The 16,779-nt window shown below is 42.7% G+C and overlaps 1 pseudogene; it reads right to left on the bottom strand.

Annotated features, from left to right (window-relative positions):
• Positions 1–1,323: 1,323 nt before the first annotated feature.
• LOC126398053 (collectin-12-like) overlaps positions 1,324–16,779 on the bottom strand; it is a 50,037-nt pseudogene continuing 34,581 nt past the window's right edge.

The following is a 16,779-nucleotide window of genomic DNA, read 5'->3' as shown; positions in this document are numbered from 1 at the left end:
ATATTATCCTCGACCTACTGTTCTTCGTGAAACTTCAAATGTCAAATGATGTTGGAAATTGCCACATTTCCGTCTGTAATTTCAGACCCGCACGTTTATCATTTCGCAATTTTTTGTTTCGCACATGAGCGAAAATGTCTTCGGTAGCCTTTAGATTTTCCAGCTGGCGCTCAGTAGTGTATCGTCAGATCTTCAAGGTTCTCTCCTGCAACCTGATTGGATGCTGTTGGACTGGTCCAAACAAAGTGGATCATCTGGGGAATTAAGTGTCAACTTTCTGTTAATGAATAGTGTTAACACCAGCTGACACCAGATATCAGCGTGAAGTCAAAAAGATGTTGGACTTACATCACACAGAGGTTAAGTTTTGGTTGGAATGAAAATCACTTGTTAACATTATGACGTTTGCAGACATTAGGTTTTGTTGTCTGTACCTTATGACTAAATGTCATTATTCTCCGTCAACATCCGGTGTCCTGAGACGTTTGGAGGACGTTTGATTTTGGTTACTTGAGAACACAACTTTAATATCAACATCTGTTCTCACTTTCCTACATCAAATTGAGATTGATTGATTCATTCATTTTCCATAACCACTTATCCTGTTGGGGGTCATGGGGGGCTTGAGCCTATCCCAGCTGACATTGGGTGAGAGGTGGGGTACACCCTGGACAGGTCGCCAGACTATCACAGGGCTGACACATAGAGACAGACAACCATTCACACTCACATTCACACCTACAGACAATTCGGAGTCACAGATTAACCTGCATGTCTTTGGACTGTGGGAGGAAGCTGGAGTATGCGGAGAAAACCCACACTGACACAGGGAGAACATGCAACTCCGCACAGAAGGGCTCCTCCACCCTGAGATTTGAACCCCCAACTCTGGGTTCAAACCAGGAAACCTCTTGCTGTAAGACAACAATGCTAACCACTGCACCGCTGTGCCACCATCGAACTGACATTGGCATTTCAAATTCAACCAACATCCAGCGATGTTGGTGGCTGGCTGGGTCGATTTAGGTAATGGAGGGAAATTAACACTTCTTAAATAACATATATTTTAATCTTTGGGCTTGGGGGAAGATATCAAATCAAAAGGTTCAAGTCCAAGTGAAGTCATTAGTCTCCGGTGTTAAAATCCAAGTTGAGGCACAAGTCTTTTTTGATTTTGTCAAGGCGAGTCTAAAGTCATCAAATTTGTGACTCCAGTCTGACTCAAGTCCGAGTCATGTAACTCGAGTCCACACCTCTGCATATAAGCCATCTGACACCATATCTACTTATCTGCATAAAAGCACAGAAAAAACAAACATCTCGTTGTTTTTTTTACATATTTATTTTTGAGTGTTTCCTTCATCTTTCGTAGCGTTTAAACTCAAGTGTTTTTCTAAACAGTAAAAAGTACCTGAGTGCAGAAAATGGCACATTTTATATTTGTAGGTAGGATCCACAGATTCATATTCATAAACACAAGTACGTCTGTAATAGTGAAAATAAATCTCGTAATCACAAAATACTGTATCATACATAGAGTATTAAACTGTAAACTGAGCTTGAGCTGATTGTGACATTTTTCTGTATTTATGTGTAAATACTTCATTTGGTTCTACTCGTATAAATGAAAATGCTATATAGACATTCATGAGGCTAAGATAACGGGTTCCTCAAAGATAGCATATCAGCGACACTTCATGTTTTTTGCGCATCATTTTGCACCTTTTCATTTTAAGACAGTTACATGTTATGAAAAGCACTACGGTAAGTCCACTTGGCTTCATAGAATTCATCATTTCCTACAAAACTTGCATAATGAAATATACATTCAGATATTCAGTTGCACGTGGAATACAGTTCTTATAAAATGTATTTCAAATAACCACAAAAATATTTATATATATAAATCGATTGGTGATTTGGTACTTTAAAAAATAAAAGTCCTCCTTCTGTGATTGCCCTGCTGTATTGCACTTGCTGGTAAAGGTGGTTCACTTTGGAGGAGAAAGGCATCTCTTCAGCATTGGAGAGGCGTTCGCTGCTGCAGCCCTGGGCTCATTTCAAAAAACTGTCCCTTTGCTCTCTCCGTACGGACTCTCCATGTGCCGTGTCGGTGGACCAGTGCCACATGGGGGAAGTCTAGCTGCTCACTGCAAGCTCCCTTTCAAGACATCGCTACGATCCAGGCGATCCCACTGCTGAAAAACATACAGCATGACATTAGGGCACGTCTGAGGAAATTAAGATAAACTGACATTTGGAAAAGAAGATGAAAACAGACGTACAGGTCTCCGTTTCCTTCTCACAGATGTAACTTATGAGATCTTCACAGAAGAAATCGTTCCACAGTCCTCCATGGATGAGCCCCGCACAGTCTTCTCCGATTTCATGCCCATGGCCCCAGTTGTCAGGCTGACCAGGCTTCCACTTCCTGCAGGCAAACAACAGGGGGCAATCACACATTAGATTTAGCACTTCTTCTATGAGTGTAGCAAAAAAGTAAAAGAGAATCAAACTGCAGCAGGAATTGAAGCGGGATCATCTGATTTCTTTGGCAGATTTTTTTTCTCTCAGGACCACAAGTGTAGGTCTTTGAGGTTGACCAGGGTTTTTCCCATATTGATGAATTTCATAATTGTGTCTTATCCTTTATTTGCAGTTTTGTAAGCTTTAATGGTTGTCCAAATATTGGATTTTTGCTTTTGTTGCAAAAGCAACTGCTCTGACTGGACCAGCCTAAATAAATACAGGTTTAATGAATGTGAAACTATTTGCTTTGTTTGAGCGGGCAGCAGCAGTACAGGAGTGGAGCTTTGTATACATTTCATCGCTGTCAGAAAATATCAGAAAGTTGAGATTTTCTTAGGACTTTGCACGTTTATTTGGTGTTGTTTCATGTAACGGAAAGCCTAGCGCTTGTAATTATTATTATTATTATTATTATTATTATTATGGCAGAGCAGTGTTCCATCACTCTGAAACAGAGTATCCGTCCTAGGAGCAGCACATACTTTCATACAGGATAAGATGTTCCCTCTGATGGAGGTATTTTCTGATTCAATACTGACGTGAAAGCAGGTTCAGTCCCGTCCAGCCAGCGCCAAACGTTCTCCTCAGCCCTGTCGGTCAGACCCATCCAGAAGTAACCCTTTCCATGTGTCTGTGTCTTCAGCCATTTCTGAGTTGACATGAGGACACATCACAGAGCAGTTACAACCTTCTCTTCCAACACATAATAACTTTACGATGAAAATACAATCGTAATCAGTCACCTGCTCCTCCAAATCGTTGATGATCAACAATGAAGCAGACTCTGATTCACAGGTTGCCTTCGCGTCATCAAAACTGTGCAGGTCTTTGGAGAAAAAGTAGCACTTGTCTTTGTAGTATACCCACTCAGAGGGACATCCTGTAAAACACGGAGACAGAAACTTTTATTATCAATAATGATAAGGGCTGGGTATCGTTTATGAAACTGCAGTACCTGTACCCTTAAAGTGACACAGTAAAGTACTTCATCTGATACCCATTATGAGTGGCATGTAGTATAGCCAGACTTGTAAATGCTGCACTCAACTTCAGCACACCACAGATTGTATGGAGTGTAGCTGCTGCTGAAGTGTGAGCTCTGTGCTGGGGAAAAGTTGTGAGTCTGCTCGGCTTTACACACACAATGACAGAGCTACATGTTATTAAATGGTTATTAACGGGTTTATTGACAGAGTCGAGGCGTTTAAGTGTTAGTGTGAGTTTGATTTGACTGTTTAACAGCTCCATGTGGGATGTTAGCTGCTGCTGCTGCTGTGTTAGCTTGTGCTAACCAGGCAGGCGCTGAACTGACTGTTCGATGGAAGGAGAGTTGCTCCCTAGATGGCAGCAACAGAAAGCTTGCTAATCCAGCAGGGAATCAGGACGGTCTGGGATCAGACCCCTGGAGCAAAAGGGACTGAATGCAAGTATTGTTTGACTGACATTTCGATGGGACTTGATACTGGGTTGTTTTAGTCGATACCTTAATGAATCGAGTACAGATACCTAGCCCATACCTCGAAAATATTCATTAGGCAAGACTGGCATTTTGGGGATTTCACTTATTTGCTTTCTTGTCAAGAAATCGATGAGAAGATTGATAACTGTCCTATTTGTACAGATTTGTTAAAATAAATAAAATGAAGTGGATACAGCATTGGAGGCAGGGCTCAGTTCATTCCTATGAAAGTTGCTCAGAGGTGCGTGAAGCCAAAAAAAAGTTCAACTGCCACGTATAAAATCACCTGGATGATCAGCACTGCTTCCACACTGTGTAGAGGCCGCCCGTAGAGCAGGCACACTAGAGACTTTTGCCACCCAAGCCAGCTACTTCCGGTTTAGCACTCTGCTGAGTTGAATGACGATAAAGTGATTCTTCTAGACTTTCCAAATGTTGTCGGACCAAATGGATTATTGTGATAAAATATATTGGGATTTATTGGGATTTATTACTACTGTAAATTATGTCCCCAAAGGAAGACTTTGTCAACATCTGTTTTATCTAATAAGATAAAGTTCTCAGTCTGTTCATCTCACTTAAGCCATTTTTTTGTAGCAGCAAAATTTATCGAGTGGACTGAAAAAGCAATTGATTCAATTATTCTAGTAGGCTACCTAAAGTTTGGTTTGAATTTGTAATATTAGTTATTGATAGAATAAAAGTATTGATACCAATACTAAGATATTGCCACACATAAATATTGTGATACTATGCTGTATTTATTTTCCCCTCCACCCCTAGTGACAGAAGACTTAAAGTCGTACCTGGGGCCCATAGTGTAGGAGCTACTGCCTCATCCTGCAGAGATACAGGCCCCAAAGACATTGATGGACCCTGGACTGGGTGCCCTGGTTGTCCCGGTGGTCCTGGTGGCCCTGGAGGCCCCACTGGTCCCGGCAGTCCCCTTGGCCCCTGCTCCCCAGCTGGCCCCATTGAGCCTCTGATACCTGGTGGGCCCTGTGCCCCCTGAGGACCAGGCTGTCCATCTCTTCCAGGCAGCCCGGCAGTACCTGGCTCTCCTTTAGTTCCAGGAGGTCCAGCCCTGCCTCCTGACCCTCGGGAGCCCTTGGATCCGGGGCTGCCAGGTACGCCTGGCATGCCTTTTAACCCTGGCAGACCAGGTGGGCCTGGGATACCCTGCTCTCCTCTGGGCCCTCGTATTCCTGGACCACCTTTCTCACCTTTCTCTCCCTTCTGGCCAGACTGACCAGCTGGCCCCTGGGGTCCTTTGTCCCCTCTTGGCCCTCTGGGACCAGGAGGACCTGAAAAATAAGACCGACTGTGAGCTAGTGAAACAAACTTTAAAGTATTTTTTAAAAGAATAGTGACATTGTTTTGCTTTCTTGCAGAAAAAGTTATTTGAGGAGATTGATACAACAGCTACAGCCAATAGCTGTTAGCTTATGTTATTAGTCTGGCACATATTTTTACACTTCAGGTTTAGTGCAGATTTAATTAACAGAATAGAGCATGTCATTCAATAAATTTTACAAATGCTGGTAGGTAGATTTTGTTACCTTCAGACTGAACCAGGCTAGCTGTTTCCCCCTGTTTCCAGTCTCTATGCTAAGCTAAGCTAACCAGCTGCTAGCTTCATAATTAGCGTACAGTCATGAGTTATCGATCTTCATCATCTTAGTCATCATCTTAGTCTATGCAAGAAAGTGAGCGAGCGCATTTCACACACAACCCTCACCCTTTAAAATAGTGAAGTTGGTTATTAGTTGTGAGTGCTTGGTGTCCACCAGCTTCATCTCCTCCATGACATAAGAGAGGTTGGTGACCTCCTTGTCCACACGTGCTGCCAGCTCTTCCTGCTGGGACCTAAGACTGGCTGCCTCTGTCCTCACATCCGTCACGCTGCCGTTGAGGTTCACCAAGAAGTCTGAGTGACGCCCGATGGTCTCGGAACAAGTGCGTAAGTCGTTCAGGTTGAGGTTGATGGCACCCAGAAGCTGCGTGGTGAAGCTTATGTTGCCGGTAACGCGATCCATGCTCTGCTCTGACTCATCCAGCCGCACCTCCAGTCGGTCAAACTTGGTAGATGTGAAGTTACCGAAGTCCCTCTGCCGGTCCAAGATCTCCCTCAGGGTCTGGTCATGAGCATCAGCCATGCTGCTGGTGTTCTGAAGCTGGCTGGCCATAAAGGCGAGCTGTGATCCCACCTCCTCCAGGCTGTCGTTGTTTGCCTTTGCAAGAGCTGAAGCATTACTGGCCATGACCTGCAGGTTTTCCACCTTTTTACGAAGCCACTCGGCATCAGAGCGCGTCTGCCTGGCCGTCTGCTCGAGGCTCTGAAAGTCATTGCGCATTTTTTGGATGGCCTGGCTGGTGTCATCCACTGAGCGCTGCAGAACGGCGATGAGGCCTCTCTGCTGGGCCTGGGTGAAGTTGAGGCTGCTGATACTGAGCAGCGCCTGGTCCTGAAGCTTCACCTGCTGCTGGAGTTCTCTCTGCAGCCGGGCTGTGTCGTCCTGCAGGCCGTCAATGATGCCACCATAAGACTGCAGGGTGCCATTTACAGAGTGCAAGGTGGCTGTGTTGCTATCCACCACTCCCTGAAGGGAGCCCTGGCTGTTCTGGATTTCTGAGCCAATGTTCTGCAGCTGACTCAGCTTAACTTGATCGCTGTGGATGCGTTCCTCCACCGCAGACAGCTGCCTCTGGAGAGTCCAGATGTTGTTCTTGAAAGCCTGGATCTCTGTGGTGGTGTTCTCCGACTTCTCCCCGGCTTGATCATCTGACAACAGAGATTTGAAAAATAAGTTACAAAAATGTCTCAGTTTCTCACTGCAGCTTTCACTTCAGCGTAAACCCAGAGACTTACCTAGCTTTTTCAAATCAGTCTCAACAGCTATTATCTTTCCTCCATAGTTTGCAATTCCTTCAGACACACTGTCAACTCTTTGCACCACTGAAAGAAAAAAAGGACAGGTAGGAAAAAGGTTAGTGTCATAGTCTCATCACAGACTCCATCCTTTATTAACCAGAATTGCCTGCAACCACAGACATCATATATAAAAGGGATCAGAGAGGAAACCACTGACAGATACTATAAGAGATGTGTCTACGTGTCTTGTGGGCATGTAATAATGCTGGACTCGATTAATGTAATCTCTCAGGTTAGGCCAGATTTAGAGTGTGACAGCAGGTAGGGAAATATAGAAAAAGTGAGATTTGGAGTTGGAGTGCTATTAAAGTTTGGGTGAGAGACAACGAAATTAAGACACTGCGAAAGAGACAGAACGGAAGAAACAGTGATTCAGCATGGATGGAGTGGGTGGTCAGTTACAGATGCCAAGAATGGAGGTGCTCGGGGAGACACTGGCGAGGGCCCTAGGGGACAGGAAGTGACCTAAGGGGGGGTCTTCAGTAAACAGGCGGATCAAAGACAGCCCAGAGGAGACAGACGCTGTGGCAGGGGAGGCTCTTCACGCCCCCACAGGCGACACCAGCGTTCATTTCCTCTGGAATGTGTCTGGGATTCCAGGGAATCAGCCCACTTCTACCACCAGCCTCACCAGGGGGACACATCCTCTAACTGGGAGCTGTACGGGCTACTCTGCTGGGAAGCTGCACCCCAGCTGTTTATTCCCCACAGTTAAAACAACAGTTTGGTCACAAGGCTTTTAAATCAACTGAGAGACAAGATGAGCCAGTTCAAATCCATCCGTCCCTCCAAATAAAGACACAGGTAAAGCCTTTTATTCATGGCCTCACGAATGGCTTTAATTTCACGGTGTAACAGTTAGTGACTGGTTTATATCCCCTGTATATTAAATTTAAAGCAAAACTTTGACATTTTAGGGGACTATGCTTATTCAACCCAGTCTCACTTGTCAAATGATGAAGCTTGGTCAGTAGCCCTTGGTATCAGATACTGACACAACGTGGCACCCTTAAGTGGCATTTTTTTTAAGGTCCATGCAATTGCCATAGCATAAAGGAGCAAGAAAGTCCCAATAGAATGGGAGGGGAGGTTGATGGATCAAACAAATTCTGGACTTTCACCCAGGAGTCCGCTGTTTGTCTCCCATGTGAAACCAAAAGTTAATCAAGTTAGCATCACATTTTGACATGTTGGGCCACTGACCAAGTGTTGGTATTTGACAAATTGGGAGTGAGAATGATTTGGCTTATTTGTTTTCTTGCAGAGAGTTAGATCAGAAGGTTGATACCACTCTCGTGTCTGTCTGTTAAGAGCTAACACCAGCATCTGGCTAGCTTGCCTAAGCATAAATACTGGAAACTGGGAAAAACAGCTAGCCTGACTCTGTCTGGTTTAATCCAAAGTTTAAAAAAAACACATGTTGTGGTTTTACAGTGCTGGTAGGCATTGGTGGGTGCCATGCCATTGTTCCAACAAGCCCCAGTAGTCGGCAAAATATCCCAGTTGACCAAAAGATCAAGTGTCTGACAGCCTGGTGTCCAAAAAACAAATGTGCATTGCTCCGAAGAGCTGTTTCTCCAAAAATAGGCTGCACACTCTTCCAGACGGAGGACATGGCTGATAATAATAACTCTAAATGGTTTTCCCTGATATTCTTTCCCTAATACTGCGTGCACACTACCAAACGACAAAGTAACAGGCTACAAGTCATTTTCAATGGGAGACGTGACATGAAGCTATGAACTGATGCCCGGCACTTGATGCTGTGGACAGGCCTGACAGTACATATCAAAGCTGATCGGGCCTCAACTTGATTCAGCTCTTTCATGATGCGATAAAGCCTCAACCAATCATATGATCTTGTTTCTAGCTTTGGTACTGTGTTGTTTAGCTTAGTTAGCTGACAGTATGCTAGTTTTCTGCATAGTTTTCTGGTGCACATGGTGGTGCAATAGGGTGGCGAAACGAGATGTTAAAATGCAGCTTAGATGTTGATCAAAAGCATAAATAGTTTTAGTGATATTGTGATATTGCATTGTTGCAAGAGGACACACAAGCCCATCATGACGTAACTATGTTAACAAGAACTTTGAGCAACACTTAAACAGCGACTCGACGATAATTTACCTATAGCTACTTCTGTCTCGCTTGTTTTATGAACACAGCATAACTCTAACCAATATCACTCCTCGTGCCTAAACCTAACCAATCCTAACCAACAAAGGCAATGAAAACTAGCCAATCAGAGGCAGAGCTGGGCAAGTCATGCCTTCACCAGAGTATGAAGGTCAAAATTTAGCCATATGCTTCAGGGAAGTGGCCCTTTGGAAGAATGTGTGTTTGTTTTTGGGATACTGGGCTATCACAAAAATGGGCATAGTACATTTTCTGGACTATTGGGGCTTTGGAATTATGAGCTGTCAGAACAATGGGCAGCTGCATTTTGTCACCTTTGGAGAGAGCCAGGCTAGCTGTTTACCCCTAACATAAATGTCTTCTGGCTTTCTTTAGCTTTATATTTACCCCACAGATATGAGAGTGGTATTGATCTCAAATAACAAAAAGTAATTTACAAAATGTCAAACAAACCCTTTAGATCCAAGACTTCAAAAACTAAAGGAAATGATTCTTTAGTCTCCAGGCTGCAAATTAAAAAATATTTTTTACTGTTATGGAGAATTGCCTCCAGAGTAATAGAAACTGAGATGTTTGGAAAACTTAAAATTGGAAAATGAATGTTTGACCAAAATGGTCAAAGTTGTTTTCTGTTTCCTTTCTTCACCTTCTTTGACGTCCTAAAAACACACCTAGAGTTGACTCCTGGAACAAATAAACATATTTTAGACCATATGAACCTTTAAAAATATCCTCGGATTACCACATTATTTTTTAGTTATGAGAGAAAATGGTCTGTTGGAAAGGAAATGTTCCACACATCAAACTAAATGGGACACATTTCCAGACACAGAACATACAGTTCAGCTTTGCAGAGCACAAAAGACACTTTGACTTCACGTCCACATCCACAGACCGGACCATACACTACACCTATGGCCACATTGTTTCTTTCACCGACACTCACACGTACACTAGCCTGGAAACTGAAACTAACACAAGCACGCTCCCACATACAGACATTTCTGGGCCTTTTCCACATGTTCTGTTCGTGTACTGGCCTTCAGGGAGGCTCATTGCATCACACTGTGGCAAAATTAACCATAAAACACACATGCAAAGAAGCTGAAGTTGCAACAGGGCTGCAGAGGAAAGCATTGGTTTTGGCAGAAAACCATCTCGGGTCCAAGTGTTGTAAAAATGAGCTGTTCTGTACCCAGTGTGAACTCTTTCCAGTTCTTGTGTGGGTGGTTCTTTAAACCGTCCGGATTGTCTTGTAAAATCCAGCTTCCTTATACATATAAAGTCAGAAACAGTAAAAAATAGTTATGAAGCGAGTGAACTATAAACTCCATGCTTTTGTAATTTTATCATTTCTAGGAGCCAGAGGAGGCTAGCACCTCAAAACTTAATGTACAGCTGAAAGTACAACTCACAAAGGAGATAAGATAAACCCTCAAGGTCAAATTTACAGATGAAGTAGTAATGCATTTACACATAAACCTACTAATGATTTTTTCCTTACAAAAACACGATTTTGAGTGTTTTATTCACTGAGTGTTGTGCTAAATGTCTCCTTGGTCACTTGTTAAAACCTCCAGAACAAGTGGAAAGAGTGAGAGAAAGTAACTGTACAACATGTTCTCAACAGCTAATTGCCATTAAAGAAAGGGCAGGATTTAATTTCCACTGTGGATGGGGGGGGGGGGGGGGCAGGCGCTTTCTAAAATCCCATTATTGCCTTCTCCCACTTTAATAGTTTAAGGCTCATTCACTCACTTAAGTCTTTAAGGCAAGCAGCTCATCAACATGCTGTTATGTAGGCATGATATTGTTAGCACTTTATTGATACTCTTATTGGTTCTTTTTATTACCTAATAATTGCTACCTAATAAATAATATATCATTAAAACAGTTTACAACAACAAAATCACTATATAAACTCAATAATACCTCACTGGAAACAGATCTCAAAATGTCAATAAAGTAAATGATATGTCTGACATCAAAATGCTAGGTGAAGTTAAGTTTTCATCAGTCTCACTCATTCATCCTGTCCTAAATGTTCATCTAGGTCTCTTAATTATTGCCTGTGCTCACAGCAATTACAGTAAGTTTTGTGAGCAGCAGCAACTGAGAGGCCTGGACTTTGTTTGCCCTGGATTATACCTTTCAGGCTACAAAGAGGCTGGTGGTGGTGGTGGTTGTACCTGCAACCTGAAAGGTGGCCTGCAGGCACCGCTCAGGGCTGGAAGCATCCAAAAAGCATCATGCTAACAAATTCATTCAACTGTAATTCAGCTAGTCAAATCTACAGACATGTTTTATTTGTTGTGAAAAAAATGTTCAGTGAGAGATTGCTCTGAGTCACAGAAGCTTATAGAACTGCAGCAAGCCTAGAGGAGACGTCAGGACTTAACAAGGTGACCTCACAGACTCTTCCAGACTTTTGAAATGTTATCGGACCGAATTAATCAAAGGAGTCATTTCACTCAGCTGTGGAGCTGTGTGCACGTGCTTTCGCTGGTCTCGCGCGTAAGCGCGCACACGTGAGCGTGGTGCTCAGAGAAGCAGTTAGAGCTGAAGGCTACAATGAGGCTTAAAACAGAGTTCAAATGATGTTTTTCCAAACAAATTTTTATGTCGGGGCTTCAGGACACTTGGATCATTACGGACGAGCACTATGGAGATATTTTGTGGTTTCAATCATGGTTTTTGGACGTTTTAATCTGGGGCGCCATAAGCCTCCATTAGGTGGAGTTTTGTTGCTACCCCCTCTCCCCTGGGATCTCCGCAAGTGTTGTGAGGACTCTAAAACTTCACCTGAGCCTCCATCGGCAAATGGGTGAGTAGATAAAGGCTGAATTTTGATTTTTGGGTGCACTATCCCTTTAAAGTACATTTTTTCTGATTGTACTTACATAGTTTGTAACAGACTTTTACTTGTAACTGAGTTTTTACAATGATGCACTTGTACTTTTACTTGTGTAAAGGATCTGAACACTTGACTGTGGCATGCTAAAGCACAGCATAACAGTAGCACAAGTATAGGAGAGTCAAAAAGTCAGAAACTGACCTCGTAATGTCAGGTATACAGCAACTTAAATTTGCTAATGCTGGCTAACATTAGCCACAATAAGCTGTAGGTCATACCAGATGATGTAAGGCTGTGGCAGGAAAATCGTTTTCATATTTAAAACCAGCTGGTCCTTGAGAATAAAAGGCCATTCTCACAGGGAGTGAGGTAAAATGCACAGGTTATGTGCTCTTCCAGTCAGTTTCTTTGTGTCTTTAAAGAAAATGAATGGGACTTAAATCCTCCAGAGTCCAGAGAGTGACCTCATATTGCTTTTGGTTGCGTCAATCAACACAACAGGCTGCAGAGGAGAAGACAGAGGTCACTGAATCCCCGCCAAACCTCGAAGGTTAAACTGCATCAAAACAAAAGAGCCACATAGAGGACGTTTCTGTGGGTCAGTGATGGAGGACAGAGAGAAGCACACATGTTAAGTGCATAGAGCACTCTGGGTCTCACTACATAACCATCTGGAGCTGGGAGTGTGTTTAGCCTGAGCTGTGGTTCCCTTGACAGAGCGGAGCTTCAGTGCCAGTAAAAACCCAATTTCAGTGGGTTCTGCTGGAGTTGTACTAAGTTCACTCACTACTCATCTGGGATCAATTAGGCCTGCATGAAAACATGCACCGTGGAACAAGTAGGAGCGACTGAGCTCAGAGAGTAAGGGGACATCATTGTTAATGCACTCAAGACACACAGATAACCCCTGAACATGTTAACTTTCACAAACCAAACATGAGGAGGGGACATACGCAGGCGCATATTGGAGTGTTTAGGACAATTATAGCAGGAACATTCAGAGTTCAATTCTGCGAAAGACGGCGGGACCGTTTCCCGACCTGGAAAAAATGTGAAAAAGCCAACCAGGAAGTTCAGCTCCACAAAGATTGAAGACCCTCCCCTGAGGAGTGAGCTTTGGGGGTGTTGGTAAAATAAACTGAGAGAAGGTTGTGGGGTGGAGACAGAGGAGCTAAAGCACAGTTTGAGGGGATAGGGTGAAACTTAAAGGGTCTGTTCACCCAAATTACACCCAAGTTACTGTGAACAGTCTTTGTTGAATCTACTTTGTACTGAATAAATTGTCCATATAAAAATAATGGGGTCTTTGTTTGTAGAGAGAGATGCTTTTGATGTATCAGTTAAATGTATTTTCAATGCTCTGCACACTGTTGATATTTTTTTTTATTCAGCTGCATTGTATTGGGGCAGAAGCAGAAACCTCAGAGACAGATATCTCAAAATCTGGACAAATAATACCAAAACGATGGTATCTGCTTGGCTTCATGCTACTTGTATTCATGGAACACTTCAACATTTGGAGAAATAAACTTATTTGCTTTCTTACCAAGAGTTAGATGGAATTATTGATACCACTTTCATGTACGCTAAATATGAAGCCACAGCCAGCAGCTGGTTAGCTCGGCTAGAACAAAGATTAGAAACATGCAGAAACAGCTAGTCTGAAAGGCAACACAATCTGTGCTCTAAAGCTAAAGCTGAATAACACCATATATGTTGCACAATCCGTAAAAAAAAGCAAAGTTTTAAAGTGAACAGTTGTGGTTTTTACAGGGGAATACGTGTCAGACTATTCCTTGGTCAGGCGTAGTAATTTCCTTATTGTCATCATGAGGTTGCCAGGCAACCTGCAGAGATCAAACAAACAAGATTTAAAGCCCATTTCAGACCAAAGATTTGCAAAGAGGTGAAATCATTTCTGAATTTTACAGAGAGAAGTTGCCGTGGTGTGAACTGCCCCATCTCAGCTCGGCTCAAGCTGATGGTGTCAGCTGCGACTCAACTTGTCAAGTCGCCAGTGGCTGATTTTAGATTGTAGCAAAGTCCTATCGGATGGCAAGCTGCTGCTGCTTGCTGTATGTGCACATGTCACACACACATAGTAAATGACTGGTTAATTGGCGCTGGTTATTTAAATTATTGTGGCATATTTATTATTAATATGCTCCGTTGCTCAGGTTGTTTTAAGATACATTAAGATACGATACGATACGATACGATACAATACGATATGATGCGATATGATGCGGTAAGATTAGATACGATACGATAATCCTGTATTCATCCCACAGCAGGGAAATTTGCAACATTACAGCAGCAGAGGGATAGAGTGCAAACATTAGTGGAAAAAACACACAAACCAATATATAAGTACGTATTAGTAAAAAGAAATACACAGATCGGTGTAGTCAGTAAAATGTACAAAACAAAGAGCAATATAAGTAAATAGTACAAAAACACAAAGCAATATAATACGTAAGCAGCAAAAAGAGGCAAAAAATAATTAACAGACAGACTGAATGGCTGATTTCACATTATTAACTTATGGGATAGTATGTTTTTGCCATTTCATCACCAGAAGAAATGCAACTGTAAAAAATATTTCACTGAAACTATCTTCATGTATATATCAAGAAGCTACACATTATATTAAGCGACCAAATAAGCCCGAAAAGTTGGAAGTTAGAATAGAAGTACAGTTGTTGCCTGCAGATGATACACCGTCTCGTCTAGTTCAACGGTGTAAACCAGCAGGTCTTAAGAATGTTGCAGACTGGCGCACTGCAAGTAGTTGCAAGTTTGAACTTGTCTTATCTTCAGACAGAGCCAAGCTAGCTGTTTCCCTTTGCGTCCAGTATTTGTGCTAAGCTAAGCTAAGTGGTTGCTGGCTGTGGCTTCATATCTAAGGGAGAGATCGAATACATGAGAATGACCTTTTTTAGCTAATTCTCAGCAAAAAATGCTAACAAATGTGTTTCCCCAAAATGTCGCAAGATTCCTTTAAGTATTTATTAGGTGAACTGCCCTTTTAACTGTATGTCCGAGTGACCTCTGAGAGAAACACTGCAGAGTTTTTTCTTCTAGGTGTGGCAATCCTCTCCTCATATTTTCAATTACTGATCTACTGCCTTTAAAAAATAGAAAAGAAACACTGCCAAAGAACATTCATGTCATTCTCGGGTGGCCACCCTGGTGACGATGAAGACTTCTTTCTCTTCCTCACACAAACACACACAAGGTCTCACATACACTCATCAAACGGCACTGCGCTTATTTTTTGGCAGTATGAAGAGAAACCAAATGTAATGTGAGGACGCCCGCTGTCTCGGCACACTGTTAGCAAATCATTTTAACATTTTAGAAATTGCATCATTGAAGTGATGTTTAGAAATGTTTGTCATTTTATAATTGTAAGCATCAGGTCTCAGTGACAGAGGAGAGTGTAGTTTACTGGGCAGTCTTACCTTTATATCCAAGCACAGCGACAGCGATGGTGAGGAGAGTACACAGCACATAGAGCAGAGCGATGGAGGTCTTCAGTGCCCATTCATTCTTACACTTGGTGCACTGGGTGCCCTCCTGGATCCCTGCGTAAAAAACAGAAAGACCGCATGATTCAATACATTTTTCTAAAGCAGAAAGGTCTTAAAAGGACATGTGGGTAGAATTTGGTGTTAGCTGGGGACTCTCCATGTCCAGGAGTCCCACATCTGGACAAACAGTCCTGGAGTCTACATTAAAGGGTCCTGCAGTTCCCTCAGGGGCCGGGTGGTGAAGGGGCAGGGGACACAAAAACAATCCCCCCCACTGATTTGTTTACACTCATGCTTATTTTCCAGAACTCAGTTTTCACTCTGCAAACTTCCTCTTTTTCAGTCTGTCTCTCTCGTGAGCGCAAAGATTCACACTTCGATGAGTTTTACACAAGGAACAAGGAAAGTAAATGTAATGCACTTTTCTGTGACATTAAATTCTGCCTCTTTGCAAATCTGCACCTTTCTCCTCTTGCAGCCTCAGTTGACTTTGGAGTCAAACTAAAAGGCAGCTAGCAGGGGACACTGGTGGAATATTCCTTTCTGAGGATATCTTTCATGACAGATGAGTGGCGAGATGCACAGCACTGACGGGAACACAGCTGTGTTTCATTTTCAGTTCAGGAAGTGTGTGTCTGTGTGTGGAAATGTCGAGGGGGGGGGTTCTGGTTTTCATGCACCTGGAATGAAACTCACTTCACGTTCACAATATGAAGGATTAGGTCTTTTTTACCATGGCAGCACAAAGAGGGCAATGCATGACTATCACCATCTGAAATCACATGACCATTATTCATCAACCTGTAAGGAGCCAGGACCATTTAGCGCCAAAGATTTCACCACACATCCCGTTTAATACATGAGGTAATACTTCAATAAATTAAAGCTGCAGAGCTGATTGGCTCGCCGGGGTCTCAATGGGAGTTTAGATGCCAAAGTTAACAACTTGAATCACTCTTATGGGTGTGAAGGGACTGTTAATGACCACCGAGTGTTAGATCTCCGTTAAACACCAAGTCCAGCTGGAAGGGAGGTTTCCTTAGCGCCCGGCCAACCTGAGAGAACATGAGATTTACGGTAAAAAGTGCGGGCAAGTCTTGCAAAAAAAAAAAAAAAAGAGTGAAAAAAGGGTTTTAAATTTAATCCTTAATCCATAGTTTTGATTTTTTCCCAAATCAAATGCCACCAATGCCAAAACACAGACCTGCTATATTTCATCTGCCAACAGCTGTACTTTCCAAAATTGAATGTAGAAATCATCAATATTCATTTAATGCAGATACACTGGTATATATGTCAGCTGGAAAGTACAGAAAACTGCTGTACAGAAATGAAA

Source organism: Epinephelus moara, chromosome 11 (genome assembly GCF_006386435.1).
Source record: "Epinephelus moara isolate mb chromosome 11, YSFRI_EMoa_1.0, whole genome shotgun sequence".
In the NCBI taxonomy this organism is placed as follows: Eukaryota; Metazoa; Chordata; class Actinopteri; order Perciformes; family Serranidae; genus Epinephelus; species Epinephelus moara.
Note: the sequence above shows the minus strand (reverse complement) of the source record. Positions and strands in the feature narration are given on the sequence as shown.